Here is a 17742-nt window from a genome sequence, read left to right on the forward strand (position 1 = left end):
GTAAATAAAATCGTCTTTAAACTGAAATAAACATAAGAAAGTTGTACCATAGTGAGACGGAGCTCAATGAGGAAATCCCTAAACCCATGTACGCCCTTATTAAAGGCCCCACACCTGAACCATGCTGGAAACCACCTTTCACTGGGTTCTTTTGGTCCGTTATGACAGTGTCAGTCTGTTTGTGGCGGCAAAGTTAATTTCATCAACTGAAATGTGACAAAAATGTTGTCATTGACAACCTTTTTCCCAATGAGGCAGTGTTAATTTGACAGCTTTTTAAAGTTCAGTTTTAGTCTTTGTGTTAAGATTAAAATGTCATTTAGTTTTAGTTTTATTTTAGAAATTAAGTTGATGAATTGGTAGCAGTTATGTCTACTGTTTATTTTGTTTCTCATGTGTGATTAGTAAATATTGCGCTGTTAAGACCTGGCATTGTGTAGCAGTGATCATTTTGACATCTATTTCTAATCTTAGTCTTAGTCTTTATGAAATGTCTTTCAGTTTTAGTCTAGTTATAGTCATCTTGATGAAAACTAAACTTACTTTTTGTCAGTTTTAGTCATCACAGATCTAATTTTGTTATTCTTAGTCTAGTTTTTGTCATGGAAAAAGGCTGTCGACGAACATTTTAAGTCTCCTCACAGGAGCTTTAAATTTAAAGACACCCACACAATATTGTAGGGTTGAAAGTCCTGGTGGAAATAGCAGGTTCTAAAGTAAGAAAGAACAAGGTCTTCAGGGATCTTAATAATCCAGAGCCACTGTAGCTCATTGTGACTTTACCAGAAAGCAGAAGAACGTGTATTTACAAGGACAGTAAGTCTCATGTGATTATCGTCATTGTTATAACACCTTAACATCCCCTTGGTCTCTACCTCTCCCATAATGAAGCCTAAGAAAGAGCAGATGGATAGTTTGCACATCCACTGTGAGAGATGCAGATGAAATCCTTTAAGGAAACTGCTTTAAAGGGGCATTTAGAGGAAATTGGAATCAGATGGGGATTAGACAGTAGAAAATGGTCTCCCCTCAGAGGTAAAATAAGGAGAAGAGGGTGAAGTGGAGCAGGATTGAGTTGTATGGCTCAAAGCCCTGTTGACCTGTGAACACAGGAAATGGACTTAAGTTGTAAGTTCAGCTTCAGCAGAGAGCTAATTTACAGATTTCCCTGTGGACATCCACCTTCACCTGAAATAAATCAGAGTGAAAAATCTTTTTCCTCTCTATTTCTTAATCTGGATACAAACTGGATGATTTTAAGGCAGATTTTGGGCCTGAATGTCCCCCTCTAGTAGGGAAGACATGACCTGATTTGAGGCTTGTTGCAACTGATTATTTATCAAAAAAATTCTCAAGTGTTTGGTGTCAATATAATTATAACACTCCTCCTGATTGGGTTGGACCCTTCACAGTGTAAGATTGTAAACAGTAAGCATGTTTGACATTTAGGATTTCAGATCAGACTGCACTGATCTTCCTCCATATTTGATTTTCTTCTACAGTCACATTTGAACAGTTTCTGTGAGATCTTGTGTCTGAAATCACCACACTGCCATGAAATCACAGCATAAGGCAGATGTCTGGTCTCAAAGTCTGGCTGAATCATCAAAGGTGCTGTTATTAAAATGATAAAATTTGGTTGAAATTGTCCTTTTGTTCGTGGATAAGACGTGAAAATCCTAGTGAGTAGCCAGCCATACAACGGATGTCCTTTATTTCTTTGAAATCTCCAGAAGTAGATATCCAAACCCTGTTACCTGGCACTGATACTTACCTGTAGCTGATCTGTCAGTCATGGCTAATACTATCACACTTGTAGAAACATCTGGTGTCATGTTTTTGTTTTATCTAGAAAACTAGAACTTCCACCTGACAGTGATATCCCCCCACAAGGTAACCAGTACAACTGCCAGATAGTGAAAGTTCAGTGTTGGGTCAGGAGGAGGGCTAAGGTGTTTTCTGTTCTAAGGTGATGAGGAAAAAATCATATGGGAGCGAGATGAAAAGTAGATTCATTTTCTTTAGCCTTTAAAGCTCAAAATGTAAGCAGGTCATTTTTGAGTTAGTGTGGACCATTCTGCCAAATTTGAGGGAAACCCCTCAAAGCATTCTTGATATAATAGTTCACAAACAGGGAATGAACATGAGGCCCAGTGAAATTAACTTCTGACCTCCAAATCTAAGCTGTTTATTCTTGAGTCAGAGTGGACAGTTGTGCTAAGTATGAAGATAACCCCTCAGTGTTCTTAACAGTTTACATTCACAAGAAAAAGATGAGTATAAAGCTTCATTAAAAGTACGTTTAACCTCCAAAATCTCATGAGTGCATCTCTAAGTCAGAGTTGATATTTGTGTGATGTTGGGAGGAAATCCCTTAAAGTTTGTTTGAGATGAAGGTTAGCAAGCGAGGGATAAATACGAGGCCCAGTGGTCTTGATCTCTGAAATCCAAACTCTACTTTTTAGTTTATTTTTGAGTGGATAGTTGTGCCAAATTTGAAGGAAATCCCTCAGAGTGTGTTAAAGATCATGGTTCACAGGACAAGGATGAACATGAGGCCCAGTGACCTACACCTTTCACTTCCAAAATCCTAGCAGTCTATCCTTGAATCATAGCGGATATTAGTAACACGTTTGAAGAAACACCCTAAAAGAATTCTTGTAGGGCCCTATGAAATCTGTTCTATTTTTTTGCCAAATTTCGTTTTCTCCGTTTTGACTTTTGACCTCCAAAATCTGATCAGTTTATCTTTCAGTCAGAGTAAACATCCTTGAGAGGATTGTTGAAATACCACTTTCATAAACAAGGGATAAATATGAGGCCCGATGATTTTGATCTTTGAAATCCAAATTGTTTACAGTTTATCCCTAAGTGAACAATTGTTCCAAATTTGAAGGAAATCCTTCAAGGCATTCTTGAAAACATGGTTAAAAAGCAAAGCATGAACATGAGGCCAAATGACCTTGACCTTTAGACCCTCTGAGACCAACACTGTCCCTATACAACAAGAAATTGTAGCCACTACCTTTTTTCCCTGTTATAGCCTGCTGTTTCTAATGACACCATCCATGCCTTCATAGCCCTTATGGAAGCTTTTCTAGCTAGCCTGGCACTTGGGTGACTTTCCAGGGCATTCAAAGATCAAATTAACCCCAGAAACTCTGACATTGAACATCTATTCATTCATTTTTTTAACCCATTGTTTTTGATGCTAGCTTACCATGCTATCCACCACATTGTTTTCCCACAACGGTGTCAACCAATGGCAGGCTGTTCCATCGTCATGTCATGTTTAGACAAACTGTGCATGTGGTAACAGTGGAGGTGGCCTGAATAGCTCATAATAGAGAAAGAGAGGAGAGGCTGTGACATGGCCCTCTGTGTCACTGCAGACTGGAGCTGCTTTGAATAATGGCACAATAATAGCCAATATGCAAAGAAAGTACACTGATTTTTTTTACTTATTTATTTATTTTATTTTTATTTTTTGTAAATGTGTGAATATTTTGAAGACTTTTTGTCACAGAATGATTATTCTTGTCACTTTTCGTCCCCAAGAGATGGGAGAACAAGTTTGTGCAGCAATAAAAAACATTATTGTTTACTGTGTGTCACACAGATAAATCTATTAATTTTAATTTCTGTTAAGTTTTTCTTTTGTCTTAATAGTCCCATGACTTTGCTGCAGCACACATATTCTAAAAGCCCAGGTTGTCCTGAAGAAAAGGATGTTAGCTTGACTGTGCACCACAGGGTTGACGTTTTACAAGCATTTTAAGACAACAAGTACAGGTGAGAAAAATGGTTGAAAACTGCTCAGGGCACAGAGGATTAGCTTTCAAATTGTAGGCAGTTCATCCTCGAGCCTCGAGTGGATTTAGTGAATAGTTTGAAGAAAATTAGATATCAGATATTGCCTCAGTCTGAATACTTTTTATCTGGTAAGCCATAAATGATACCAGCAAAAATAAGACACTCTTATCCACTGGGAAACAGTGAGTTGTTTTATTGTCTCGTTTAGTATCAGCTGGTTCGTTGCAGCTACTGTCAGCCTGATGAGCAGACAGCTGTGCCTGAAGAGGCCGTTGGTTTAGAGCCCAAAATGATGAGACGTGTCAGAACAAGAAGGACACTTTCAAGCTGCACATTTTTCTCCCTGCTTCAGACTTGTGTCTGTCTGTTTGCACAAAGCTCTAAACACACAAACACGCACGCCTCACACTCATGCATACATCCAGACTAACACGCGTACTTGTGTAATCATACATGTTCTTATTCATCGTCACTCATGCGTGCACAGACGGAGACGTATACACAGCACACAATACAGCTGCAGAGGTTTCGTTTCAGTGTGAGATGTTACTGTGTTATGATGCAGATTTACGGGTTTTCGTCTACTTTTTCATGTCTGTATTTTTCTGACTTTTTTATGTAACAGAAGCACAAAATAGTGGCATAAAAGTTACCAATCCAGTAATTCTCATGTTGTTGTGATAAAAAGATGTTACCAGATATCTAGAGTCTCATAGCTAACCGATAAAAACACAGACAAGGCAGGTGTCATCTTTCCAGGCTGTGCAGATTGCAGACTTTTATAACTGATTTCCCAACACTATGATGGGATCTTTCATTGATATGGATGATGAAATAATATCTTATTTTCACCCTCTTCTTTGGCAAAGCTATTTGCTTTCAGAGGTATAGTATTAGTATTTTTGCACTGAAATGTCTACAGTATTGAAAAGTGATTAATACTATATTATATAGAAAGGAAGTTGGAACAGCAACAGGGAGCTGCTGTTCTGTTGATATACTTTGCTCATGTTCTCTGCTGCTGCTTACTTGTGATTGGTCAGCATTATTCTCTGTTATTGGCTGTTTATTCTGCCACCCAGTGATGCCATCCATAAGCCTAACTTCCCTAACATTGTGGTCCCACTAGACATTTACAAGATCTCAAGAGAGGTAGACACACACTGCTAAGCTCTGCCCACCTCACCTATGATCCACTGTTTTTGTTCCATGGATGAATTTCACACAGGGAGCCTCTCATTTCATAACTTTGTGCATCCTCTGCTCAGCTGACTCACCCGTAATTTGCACATACAATGGCTGCGATCCACCTGCGAAGCACACTGCGGCCCAAATCATGTGAAATCCATCCATTTAAAAAACGACAGTTTACTGTTTAGTAAATACACCTTATAGAGTGTTGTTTTTATTGAACAGTTTTCCATTTGAAATGAAAAGTAAGCGACAGAGGAGGGCAGAGCTGAGCAGGGTGTCTCCCTCAGATTAAATGTTCTTCTCCCATCTGTTCAAATCCATCCTTTCTGCAGGAATACAGCGGACATTGTCTAAATGGTGCTGACAGAAAGCGTTGATAAGTGTAACACCTCTGTTTCTAACTGAGCGATCAGATAGTATGCAGCAGCAGCTCTCCGAGTGTAAACATGCTGAGATACGAGCTTTATCACTCATATCATCACATCTGGGATCTCTGTCTCTCTCTCTCTCTCTCTCTATTATTCTCCCTCACTGCTCTTCATGTTCCCTTTTTTTTTAGCTTCCACATACAGGCCAGTTCGAGCAGCAGTGGTTACATCAGCACAAACACTGTCCAAGGGAGTCACGCTAAATTAGCTTCTATCTGTTTCTTTTTATTTCCCTGATAGGCAGGTGCATAGAGGGTACACACAAACATGCAAGAGAAGCACAGAAACACACAGACACAGGGTAAAAACACAAAACTGAGACTATAAATGTGTTTGTATAATTGCATTTTGGGTGAATTAGCTTTACATTTACTTCACTTTATATGCACACAACAGACAAATACCATTCAGTCATGCAACTTATGATTTCAAAATGTACATGCCACCAAACTCTTTTGATTAGACCCCCTCCACTTGTTTCTATTTTGCTGTGTTGCAGCCTGTTGCTACAGTCGAAAAAATTCATTTTTATTCTCATTAATCTACACTCAGTACCACATCATGACAAAGCGAAAACAAAATTTTAGAAATTTTTGCAGATTAATTAAAAATAAAGAAACTGAAATAACACATTGACAGAAGCACTCAGAACTTTTTGTAAAAAACATGAAATTTAGCTCAGGTTCCTCCCGTATCTCTGGATTGTTGCTGAGATGTTTCTACACCCTGATTGGAGTGCTCCTGTGGTAAATTAAATTGATTGGTCATGATTTGGAAAAGCACTCACCCCTCTATAGGAGGCGTCAAAGCCGACACAGCATATCAGAGCGAAAACCAAGCCGTGAGGTCAAAGGATCTGCCTGCAGAGCTCAGTGACAGCATTGCTGCAGATCTGAGGAGAGCTACAAAAAGGATCTGTTTCATGAAAAGCTCCCAAGAGTACAGTAGCATCCTTAATTCTCAAACGGAATAAGTTTGGCACAAGCAGGATTCTTCCAAGAGCTGGTCTCCTGGCCAAACTGAGCAATTGAGCAGTTATTTCCATTTACTACTTTGGAAAACTGTCGTACCGTGGTCTTCCTACAAGATGCTAAAAGCTTAGCCACCGCAGATCTTCTCATTGTTTATATCCAGTGAAGGGTCAGAGAGGAAGGCTGTGGCCATTAACTGAAGCTACAGCGGTCTCTAAGGGCGGTAGGTTCATTACAGTTTAAAAGAGCATTATAAACAGCGATTTCAAGACTGTCTTAATAAAAAATGATAGGTAATTAGTTTAACCGACTGTTAAAGTAGAAGTTTAACCTATTTGAGTTATGCTATTTAGGGTAAGTATTGTTGTTTATAACTTATACTCAGTTGTTGATGTTTTTTGGATAATGTTGATATTTATTTTTTAGTAGTAGGTCAAATAAATTTGTTTGGAATACATTTTAATTCAATTCATTTTTGTATTTTTTTTTTTTCGCTTTTTAATAAGAGAAGCTGGGTGGTATACTACAGCCTCATATAACCTCACACATTATACCAACAACAATAATAATTGTAAAAAAAAAAAAAAAAAATCAGTATCGGTATCTGCGGTATCTGTATATTTATCGGAATCGGATCAGATCTGAAAAAAAAAAGGGTCGGTGCATCCCTTGTTGTCACTCTCTTGTGTTACTTTTTAAAGTTAAAAATTGAATGAAAATAATTACATAATATTATTTATAATGATTGAAAATGTAAGCGATGTAATATCTTTTTTACACTTTGATATTTTGAATTAAAGTAGATATGATTAGTTCAGTTAGAAATGGTGTTGCTCCTGCATACAACAGTGTCCCAGATTGACTCCCCCCCCCCCCGGTCAACAAAGTCTGGCTCCTTCCCTGCCAGTTTCCAGACACTGTTCAAACATCTTAAACAAGCACATCTCAGCTCATCCAGATATCTGACATTTATTTAAATGTGCGGTTTCCTGATTTGACACACCAGTCACACTTTGCTCATATACAGCCTGGAGATGTTAATTTTACCATTCCATTCACACTACTTAATATGCATTGTTTTCTTAAAATCTCACTCTAACATGCACACTTAAAGGTTTGCATCACAAGTCTGTCTTTAGCCTCCTTATTCACAGTCCAGTATGGGGCAACTAGGCCTCATGTGAGTGGCCGTGAACACTGGGGCTTTTCCATCATAAAGGGCGGCTCATCTCGGCTTGTTTTGACTCGGCATGGCAGGGGATTCGCTTTTCCGACACGACCGGGCTATCAGTTTGAGTGCACATCTAGAGTTATTGAAGGTTTAAGTCCTTGTCTATCTTGTACACTGTCTGATCTGATTGACTTTACACAATTTTAAAGCAGAAATCAAACTGCAGACTGATGGCACCGCACACCGCTCTTTCTCTGGCATGTAAGGTTGTGTTGGTTATGTATGATTATATACTACAAGGACAGCAGCTCAGTTGAATAGCCCACTTGGGTCAAGTTTGATTTAACAGTGCATGTAAAACTCTTAAAGTATATTTACTCCAGACTCTAAAGAGCAGTCCCAACAGAAAGTATCCCCACCCCTCTCACTTTCTCTCCCTCTCTTGTTGTCTCCTTTTTCAGTTGTTTAAAGAGGAGCTACGCCAATCTGACAGTGGACACTGACACCTTTCAACACCGCCTTCCTTCTTTATGCAAAAACAGCGTCGTGGCCGGATGCCTCGGGTAGGTACTGTAAACATCGCTCCCTTTCTCTCCCTCCACTTCAACACAAGAGCGTCCAACATAATTGAGGCATGCAGGTCTGTGGCTGCTGTGTGCCAAACATGGACTGGATGGGAGGCTGGGAAAGAGGAAAAATTTGCCCTGTATCTTAGCTTAAATAATGTTAGAGAAACTGAATTGAACTTGGGAAGAAAAAGAACAGCAGTAAAATGACTGTGTAGAAGATTAAACCTGGATTAAAAGCAGCTAATCGCTGTCTGTTTACTTCCTCTCCGGTAGCCGTGATGCTGTCAAACTACTGTTTCTATAAGTGTTACTACAAGTTGCTTAAGTATGGCTTTCCGCTGTCTGAGGTGAGTGCATCTCCCTCTCTCTGTGCACCATTCTGCACTCTGCAAACAAGTCTGGACAGCTTTGTATCTCATCCCTCTTTGGATAAACACAGGCAGGAAATGAATGTGGTTTTACAATGATTCACTCCATACTGGAAGCATTTGCTTTCAAAGAAATCCATTCAAAGCAGCTTTGGCTTCACATGTTTACTATTTTCTCTTGCTTTGGCAGATATGTATCTTTCATTTGGCCATTTCCTACCTCTAAAACGCACCTTACCTTATTTGTTTTTTACCCTGTGTAACTTGGATGGCTGTGTAGAGGTTTTACAAGTAATGTCTGAAATTCCTCTCAGACAAAATGCTCCAAAATTCAATTCTGTGCTCCTCTGTCTGCCATCCTGTCTTTAATTTAGTCTTTTCTTTCTTCTTAACTTTTGTTTCTTCTTTCATATTGCTTAATCCTTTTTCCTCTCTGTCCAGAAACCCATATTTCTACATATTTCTCCTCTGTCCCGCTATCTTTATTAGTGGAAAGTCAAAGTGCCTGAGGCTTCAGCTTAAGCCATGCAGTACAGCTGGTTAGGGACTGTCGGTCGGAGTAATGAGCTTTACCTTTAGCTGAACCATAAAGGCTGGTGCTTGCCTTTGGGCATTCCTGCTCTGAAGTTAGGGCGGCACACAAACACGTGCACGTGCGCGCTCGACGGTTGTAACAACTCCCCCGTTTGAAACATTTCCCCTCATCATGTACATTAAGGCGTAGTTTAGAAGTGTGTGATCAGGGAGTGACCTCTGTGAGGATTCATTAGTCGTGCAGTTTTGACAGAGGTCAGCGGGTTCAAATTCAATGTGTTCACTGTGCAGAGCTGCTGCGTTGGAGATGCTACATCAGGAAAGTCACAGTGCGATGACCTGCAGCAGCAGATGTTGCACCATCAGCTATGTAAATGAGAACATAGCAGATATACTGTAGATGTACAAGCAGGGCATTTATGAAGGCTATTCTTGTTTGCATTACATTTCATTTTATGTAATTAGCTCAGTTTCTGTGTGACTGCAGTGTATCATGGGAAAAAGTTGCAATGGCACAAAAAATGTCAATGCAAAGTCAGTATTGCATGCAGTAACAATAAAAAATTGCTGTTACAGACAGCAAGTTTGCATTTTAAGCTACATAACCATCATTTTCCAGGCTTTCTGTAGCATTTGCTGCTGTAAGATTTGTACAGGAAAATACTTTTTTGTATTTATTTTATTTTTGAAATAGACAAAGGTGGCCTTCCTCGGCTGAAAAAAGACCTGTTAAGGAAAAAATAAACATGCTGGATTTGAATTGTGATTACAGCATGGATGAATAAAAGATCTTTGGAGATGCTCGGCTCTTAAAGAAATTGTGACATGAAGACTTCCATACAAGTATTCAATTTTTCTGCTAAATAACTCAACAGATATGACATGAGTATTCAATTTCAAAATGTTTTACAGGAAAATTACAGTTTGTATGCAAAAGATTATGTCTGCTCATATCTCATCTGTCCATTATTTTTAGTGCCATTCAGCAGACTAGAAATCTCTTAAAAGTTTGTATGCACTGCTTTGCATGTAACAATGTAACTCTACATATGTCTGACTTTTCTAAAGTGAATTAATAAGGTCATATTACTAGCATTTGAAACATATTTGTTTGTAGCAAAATGCCCTGAAATTAAACTCACCAAAATAAACTTCTCTAGATTTGTCTTACATTCCCTTTGGAATAGTGAGATTTTCCTCTACATCCTTTCCTCAACTTTCTACCAAAGCTTTGATTTTATGCCACCCATTACCTGTGGTATAGTGGTTGAAAAACTGTCAGACAACCCGGCCTGACAGTCATAAGATTCTTACAGCTCTTCAATATTAAACAGGAAGCTATGTTAGCAAGCAAGCTAGATGCCTGGATGACAGACGCTTATTATGTATTAGAATCAGTCTTATTTTAGAAATAAATTTTAAAAAAGTATATAAATACTTTTAATAATATCCCTTCATCAGTTCTTTCTAAGATCATGCAAAAATGTGTGAGCTTGGAAAAATTTAAAACATCGGCTACTTCCTGCTTTCCTTTATGTTTTTATCATTACTTATTACAGGAAGCGTAGCATTACTAGCATAGCGTATCAATGTTTATGATGAGGCTATCCCACAGAATTAACTGAGCCCCTGAAAAACCCAGAGAATGAGTTCTCTCTAGTTGTGATTTATTGATATAATATCATTGCATGTGTGTTGGATCTGTAGCATTGATCATCATCTAACAGTTACCTCAGTCTGGAGCTGGAAAGTGTGTCGAGCTATTTTTAAGGGCTGAAAGCTTCCATTAGGTTGGCTGATTCTCTGGTCGAAAAGCTTTTGTCCGATTTTTGTTTTTTTTTTCTTAAACCTGTATGACCAATCGATTGGTTGATGTCTGGGTGTAACTTCGGTCAACTACTTTTTTTTTTTTTTGGGGGGGGGGGGGGTTGTCTACAGGCCTACTATTCTTTGGTTTTGATGCTAAATTAACTTATTTTCACCCATTTCTGCCACTTTCAACCCATTCTTGCCACTTTTTAACCTCTTTTCACCACTATTTCCATACATTCGTGCCACTTTCAACCATTCTTGCCACTTTTTTACCTCTTTTCACCACTATTTCCATACATTCGTGCCACTTTCAACCTATTCTGTCCACTTTTTAAGCTTTTTTCACCACTGTTTCCATCCATTTTTGCCACTTTCAACCATTCTTGCCACTTTTTCACCTCTTTTCACCACTTTTTCCATCCATTTTTGCCACTTTCATCCCACATTTAATCAATCTCGCCACTTTTCATTGTTTCTTCCCTTTTTAAAAGGATTTTTTGTGTCTATTTAGCCCATTTCTAAGACTTTTTTTCAGACTATTTTTCAACTTTAAAACCATATTTGCCACTTTCCATCCACTTTTGCCTTTTTTCACAATTATTTAATTCTTGTCTATTAGAGTTGTCTCAATTTCTTCTACTGTATTTTATGGCATCCTGACATTTCTGCAAATTAGCTTTGAAGTCTGACATTACTTTCTTGTATTAGAATGTGAATACATGAATAATTGTTGTTGCTTTGATAACTGTGGTTTTTATTCAGAGAAACTAACTAGATTTACACTGGACCATGATTTCCTCATGATGTCCTTTAGGGAATAAATAAAGTTTTGGTTTTTCAGACCTCTTTGGCCCCTGATTTGGCTTTTCATAATAACCGATACAGAGAAATCGTATTTACCCCCTAGTCATTTTCTTAATATTCAAGAACATTTTGAAGCTATGTGACCCTTCAGTTTGTTAACAGTGCCTACTTTCTATTAGATGTTTTCTTGTATGTTTTCTCTAACGGGAAGCATTAGTGACTATGTTAGCAGAAACAGTCACAACCTCCATTCCCTGATCTTGGGAATGAGCCATGTGTGGACCAATAATGAGACCAAGAAGTGATGAAGAGTGAGACACAGACAGATCAATAATCCCTGCTAATCCATAATCCCATTAACAGTGACAACAATAGGAAACAAATGTTACTTTTTCAGGAATTATCCGTTTCCTATCGATCCGTGTTGGGCTTTAATAACTGTCAGTAATCTCTTGTTTTCATACTTGTATCCTCATGATTTCTGACTCTGGTGAAACACTGAGGAGGCCTGTGTGAGTATGGTTTGTGTTTACAGGCCTGTTTGTTGACCAAACAGCTTGTTCCCATTACTGCGCTCAGGCCTAGGTGAACAGGACTTGTTAGCAGGGGGAGACGCCACATGCTTTTCATTAGATAGATCAGTGGCGGCATCCATCCTGTGTAATTTAACTGCTTTTTGTTGGGGTAAATAAGAAAGAAGAAGTCCTGTTTTTATGTGTCAGAGAGCATCTTGGCCTCTTTGACCAACGGTTAATCTCTCTCCAGCCTGCTGAGACTTCTGGTGGGTCAGGAGAGACAAGGGGAAGGAGTTTCTTTTTGCAGCAGAGGCTGTAAGAGGCCAGCGAAGAGTTCCCTGAGAAACCGAGACATCTGTTGTCTGTGAGAAGGGCGCGCTCAGGGAGGAGAGGCAGGGATTCGGTCCTCGTCCACGCTCCTCTGCTGACTAATTGGTAAGAGGCCTCTGCGTGAGCGAGCAAAAGGAGGGGCGTCTGGGTGGCAAGCCGGAGAGGAAGGAAGACAGGCCACCTCATTCCCACAGGATGAGGGAGAAGGAAGAAAAAAGAACGCAAAAGATGCAGAAAAAGAGAAGAAGAGACAAAAAATGGCTGTTTTTGTGCTCTGTCTCACCCTCTTCTCCTTCCCTCTGTAGCTCTTCCAGACCCAGACTCCAGACTGGCCTCATCCTTGTAATTTAGATTAATTTCTTCCACATTTTCCTCAGGGATTAGGCCGCAACCCCCCAGACCCCCCCTCCTTTTACTACACATACACAACTACTTGCCCAGCTCAGCCCCTACAATAGTTTCTTAATGCTCTCATTATTGAACTAAGTTCCCCCTCACAGCTAACCCCCCTCATTCTACCCGTCCCCTCCCCAACTCCCAACCTCCTCACAGACTCAGCTCTCTTTAACGGCCAATAAATGTTTCCTCCGTTTTTATCAATTCAACGGTTTTGTCTTATTTAGCTTTAATATTGTAGTTACTGTGCATCACCACATCTATTGCTACTATCCAGCTATTCTTAAGTTAAAACTGCAGCACTGTTTGGCTAAGAGGAGCTGTTATCAATTAAACAGGAGAATTTCCCTGTTTTCCCTGCAAAACTGGAGGATTTTTCTCAGGATTTTAAAGTGATGACAACATAGAATTTAATCACAAAATTGGACAAATACACAGAAATGTTTTGCAGGAATGCCACGACAACGGTTTCACACAGTGAACATGTGTCAGTCTGGCACAGCAGGTAAATACCAGCACAGCTCACTCACAGTTTGAACAGGTGTGTGTCAGTTTAATGCCGCACAGGAGCGAGTCATGCTGGGAGTGGACAACACTCACAAGTTCCTCAGAAACAGCAACTAAACAAACACTAGAGACAACAGAACACCCATGTAGGAGAGCCAATTCTGTGGTTTCTCTTTTCGTATAAATCTAGTTGTTATGGCATTTATTTTCTTACATTTTCCAATTTTCCTGACCAATTAAATCCATGTATTCCCTGCGTGCATACCTTGTCGAGCAGTAAACAGCAGCTGGTGACCTGCAGAGAATGTACAAGGCTCAGACTAGCCAAATTTATGCACAACTCGTAAAAGTCTTCTAAACTTTCATGCAGCTTTGTCTCCATCATACCAGCTTCATTTTACACTGGGATTTGAACTCTTTTTGAAAATGCAAGATTGTTTCTGTGTCTTGTTCCAGCAGAGTCACAAAACATTGTTTTTAACAATGAAACAGAAAAACACTGAACAACTCCAAAAAGGTTTGGCCGCTGTGTAAAATCTCAATGAAACTGAATGCAGTGATTTGCAAACCTCATAAACCTGTATCTTATTCACAATAGAGCATGCACAACATATCAGATGTTGAAACAGAGACATTTTACAATTCCATAAAAAATATGAGCTCATTTTGAATTTGATGGCAGCAACACATCTCAAAAAAGTACGGACAAGGCAATCAAAGGCTGGGAAAGTAAGTGGTACTATTGAAAATCAGCTGGAGAAGCATTTTTCAACCAGTTAGGTTAACTGGTAACAGTTAAGTAACATGGCTGGGTATAAAAGAAGCATTTTAGAGAGGCAGAGTCAGAAGTAAAGATTGGCAGGGGTTCACCATTATGAACAAAGCTGTGTCTAAAAATCCTGGGACAATCTACGATAGCAACATAATAAAGAATCTGGAGAAATCTCTGTGCACAAGCGACAAGGTCAATGTATGCTCATGATCTTCAGGCCTCAGGTGGCACTGCATTAAAAACAGGCTTGATTTTGAACTGGAAATCACTGCATGGGCTAAACAACACTTCCAGAAATCATTTTCTGTCAACACAGCTCACTGTGTAATCCACAAACGCAAGTTAAAGCTGTTTCATACAAAGAAAGAAGCCACACGTGAACATGTTCTAGAAATGTCGTTGTCTTCTTAGGTCTAAAGTTAATTTAAAATGGACTGAGGCAAAATGGAAGACTGTTCTGTGGTCAGATAGACAAACAACATCTAGTAAAGAAGGCCAAGGACTGTTGAGAGTCCTCCATCAGGCAAGATTGGGACAACATTCCTCCCCCAAAACTCCAGAGAACTGGCCTTCTCTCTTCCCAGATGTTTACAGACTGTTGTTAAAGAAGAAGGGATGGTAAATTATAATTTCCCTATATTTGTGAGTAGTGGCGGCACCAGAACATTTACTTTTTGCAGGTGCTAATCACACCATTGATGGTGCTCTAAAACTCATGATTCAGTGCTACCTCGACCCATGAACCATGCACACAAGCACATATTAGTATTTAACTCCAGTTCAGCACGACTTAAAGGGTCTATGTTAAAGTATAATATTCACCTGAAAGTCCATGTACAATCTTACCTCAGTACAACACTCTTCATCAAAAATAAGCCAATGACAGCGCCATGAAAGTGCAGCATTTTACGCAGGCACACTACAGCCTCACTTACAGAAATCAACCAGAATCTGCTCCCAATGAACAAGACAGCAGCTCTTTCATCAACTAAAGGCTCATTTCATGTTAAATACATGACATAAATGAACATAAAGAGAAAAAACCAAGAATTCAAAACAGGTGCCTTAACCCCAGAAACATTTCATAAACACACTGCAGCCGAAAAAAAACACACGCCCTTACCTTTCGATGTCTTCACAATAAAACGATCCTCCGGTCGTTACGGCTGAGGGCAAAGGCATCAGTGATTTGTTACTGGTCTTGCTGGTAAAAGCTGGCTCCATGGCTGAGAGCTATTGTCATCTGCAAGGCCAGACTTGTCAGCGAGAGCGTTGGCGGTTCCCCCTTCCTCATCCTCTTCTTGGTCCTGCTCGGTTCATGGCGCCTCTCAGTTTTCACCAGCCACCAAAACACAGCAGGCCTGACTTGCTTCCTCACTCTCTGAAGCAGTTTTATCCACCCGTGCACGTCTGTGATAAACGAAACGACCCATCTCTGCACTGCACACACCACAATCAAGCTAGCAAAAACTTAGTGCACAAGCTGAAGAGAAGTGTAGGGTCAAAGGTTAAATGAGCGCTGCGCCATTGGCTGAATTTAATTACGTGCATTTTTCGGCTATTGATTTTATTTTATTCATAAAATGTTCATTTATTTTTATTTGAGTTTGAATGTGTATAACTAACATGTAAATAAAATCAAATTAAAAAAGAAAAAAATTTGCTTTGATGATCCCAGGAGTAGCTGGAGCACCTCCAAACTGCTCCCTGGCGCTGCCTATGTTTGTGAGTATTTTTAAAACAATGGTTCAACTAAATTTACTTGTATTATTTCCTTCACATCCACTTATCATTCTCATCTTGCTCTCTGTCCCTGCTTTCTCCTCTCCCATCACTAGGGGTGGGCTTTACCATTTTGACATTTTTGAAGAGAGGAGTAGCCCCCTGCATGTCTTTTTAGTCAGGAATGAGTCATTTTCCCTTTAGTACAGGCTGTTCTGTTTCCTCTTATGTTACTATCTTGAATCATTTACACGGTACTCTCTACTTGTAATTCCAAATGGATGTTTCACCAAGTAAAAATAGTTCCCCTGCTGGTAAAGCTTAATCACCTCTAAAACTTGAAACTATTTTTTTATTCTTATAATTATTAATTATTTAATGAGAATCTAAATTATTAGAAGACCTAATGTTTTTTTTTTTCCTCCAAGTGGAAGATCTAAATTATACGTACTAGGTACTAAGTCCTCACTAGGCCATGGAGACTCGTCCAGGCCTCCTGATTTACACATGAGAATCTTCTGTCGTCGGTATGACTTGTGACATGGGATGTTAAGACTTGGGTTTAACTCATAAAGTGGTTTCAGTGGTCGGGAGCTGCAACCAAGCGATTAGTCTGACTGCAAATGGGCCTTAATATACAACAGATCTCAAAGGCGGTTGTTGAAGGGAAGTGGTTTGACTAAATGGAGGGGAAGTGCTTAGTAGCTGGGAACAAGTCGGACAAAATACTTTGAAATTTGCAACAGTCAGAGCTTTTAGTAAAGTCAATACACTTTTATAGTGTCATAAGAAGCTGATATATGTCTATTTTTGCTCCATCTTGATTGTCTGAGCTGCATAAGATATATTCCATTACACTGCCATCATTGCAGTGTAAGATCAAGATAAAGTCATAAAAAAGTGGGAAATGAGTTAATATAAATCAAGTTTTTTTTCTCTCCCTCTTTTCTGCACTTTTCCTCGCTCCTGACAGCTTGGTCATGTGACTTTCCGTGACCTACATAGAAAAGGTCACTCAGTCAGAGCGTGCATGAAATACGAATACAGTTCAATGAATCTGGAGTTGACAAGTAGCCCCGGGCGTCCTTATGAGATCAAAAGATTCTATATTAGCACGTCAGATATGATCTGTAAGTCAACGAGTCTGCTCTTTTTTTCATTAAAGAAGTGGAAGGTAACAGGTAAGCTCAACAAGTCTACGCTCGCCTCCTTTTCCCAACTCCGTGAGGTGTGTCAGAGGTGAATCACTCGCTGTTACTTACAGTTGAGATTGAAATGTTTGACCAGTTACAAAGAAGCTCATGTTTGGGAAAAACACATGATGGGGAATGACACATCTCAAGCAGGTGCGTGGTGGTGAGATAAGAAATGTGGTTATTTTCTGGTTGAATGTGCTCTGGACAAAAAGGGGCCTGTATCCACAATGATCTGGTAAGATTATGTAGCCATCACATATCAGTAACGTCTACAGAATAAACACGGGGAAGACTAATCCATCACATGTGGTGGAAATGATTTCAGTTCTCAAACATTCATATAAAGACTACAAACCCAGATTGCATCACTAAATATATTTATATGCATATGAAAAGGTTACATTTGATTCTTAAAATCTGGACTGATTTTGTGGTGTGCATTGAGAGCATCCATTCCGAAAAGGGAAACTTTACATGGTCAATTGTGATTTAGTCAAGTCAGACCTCCATTTCTAATGTCCATTTAACTTAATGCTTCATGTTTACTATTGTTGCAGTGGCTGTGTTTGATGTGCTTCCTCCTTCAGTTCTCCCAAACAACAGGATTTCTGAGTATAAATACAAAGCATAGAAAATATTT

Source organism: Cheilinus undulatus, linkage group 3 (assembly GCF_018320785.1).
Source record: "Cheilinus undulatus linkage group 3, ASM1832078v1, whole genome shotgun sequence".
In the NCBI taxonomy this organism is placed as follows: domain Eukaryota; kingdom Metazoa; phylum Chordata; class Actinopteri; order Labriformes; family Labridae; genus Cheilinus; species Cheilinus undulatus.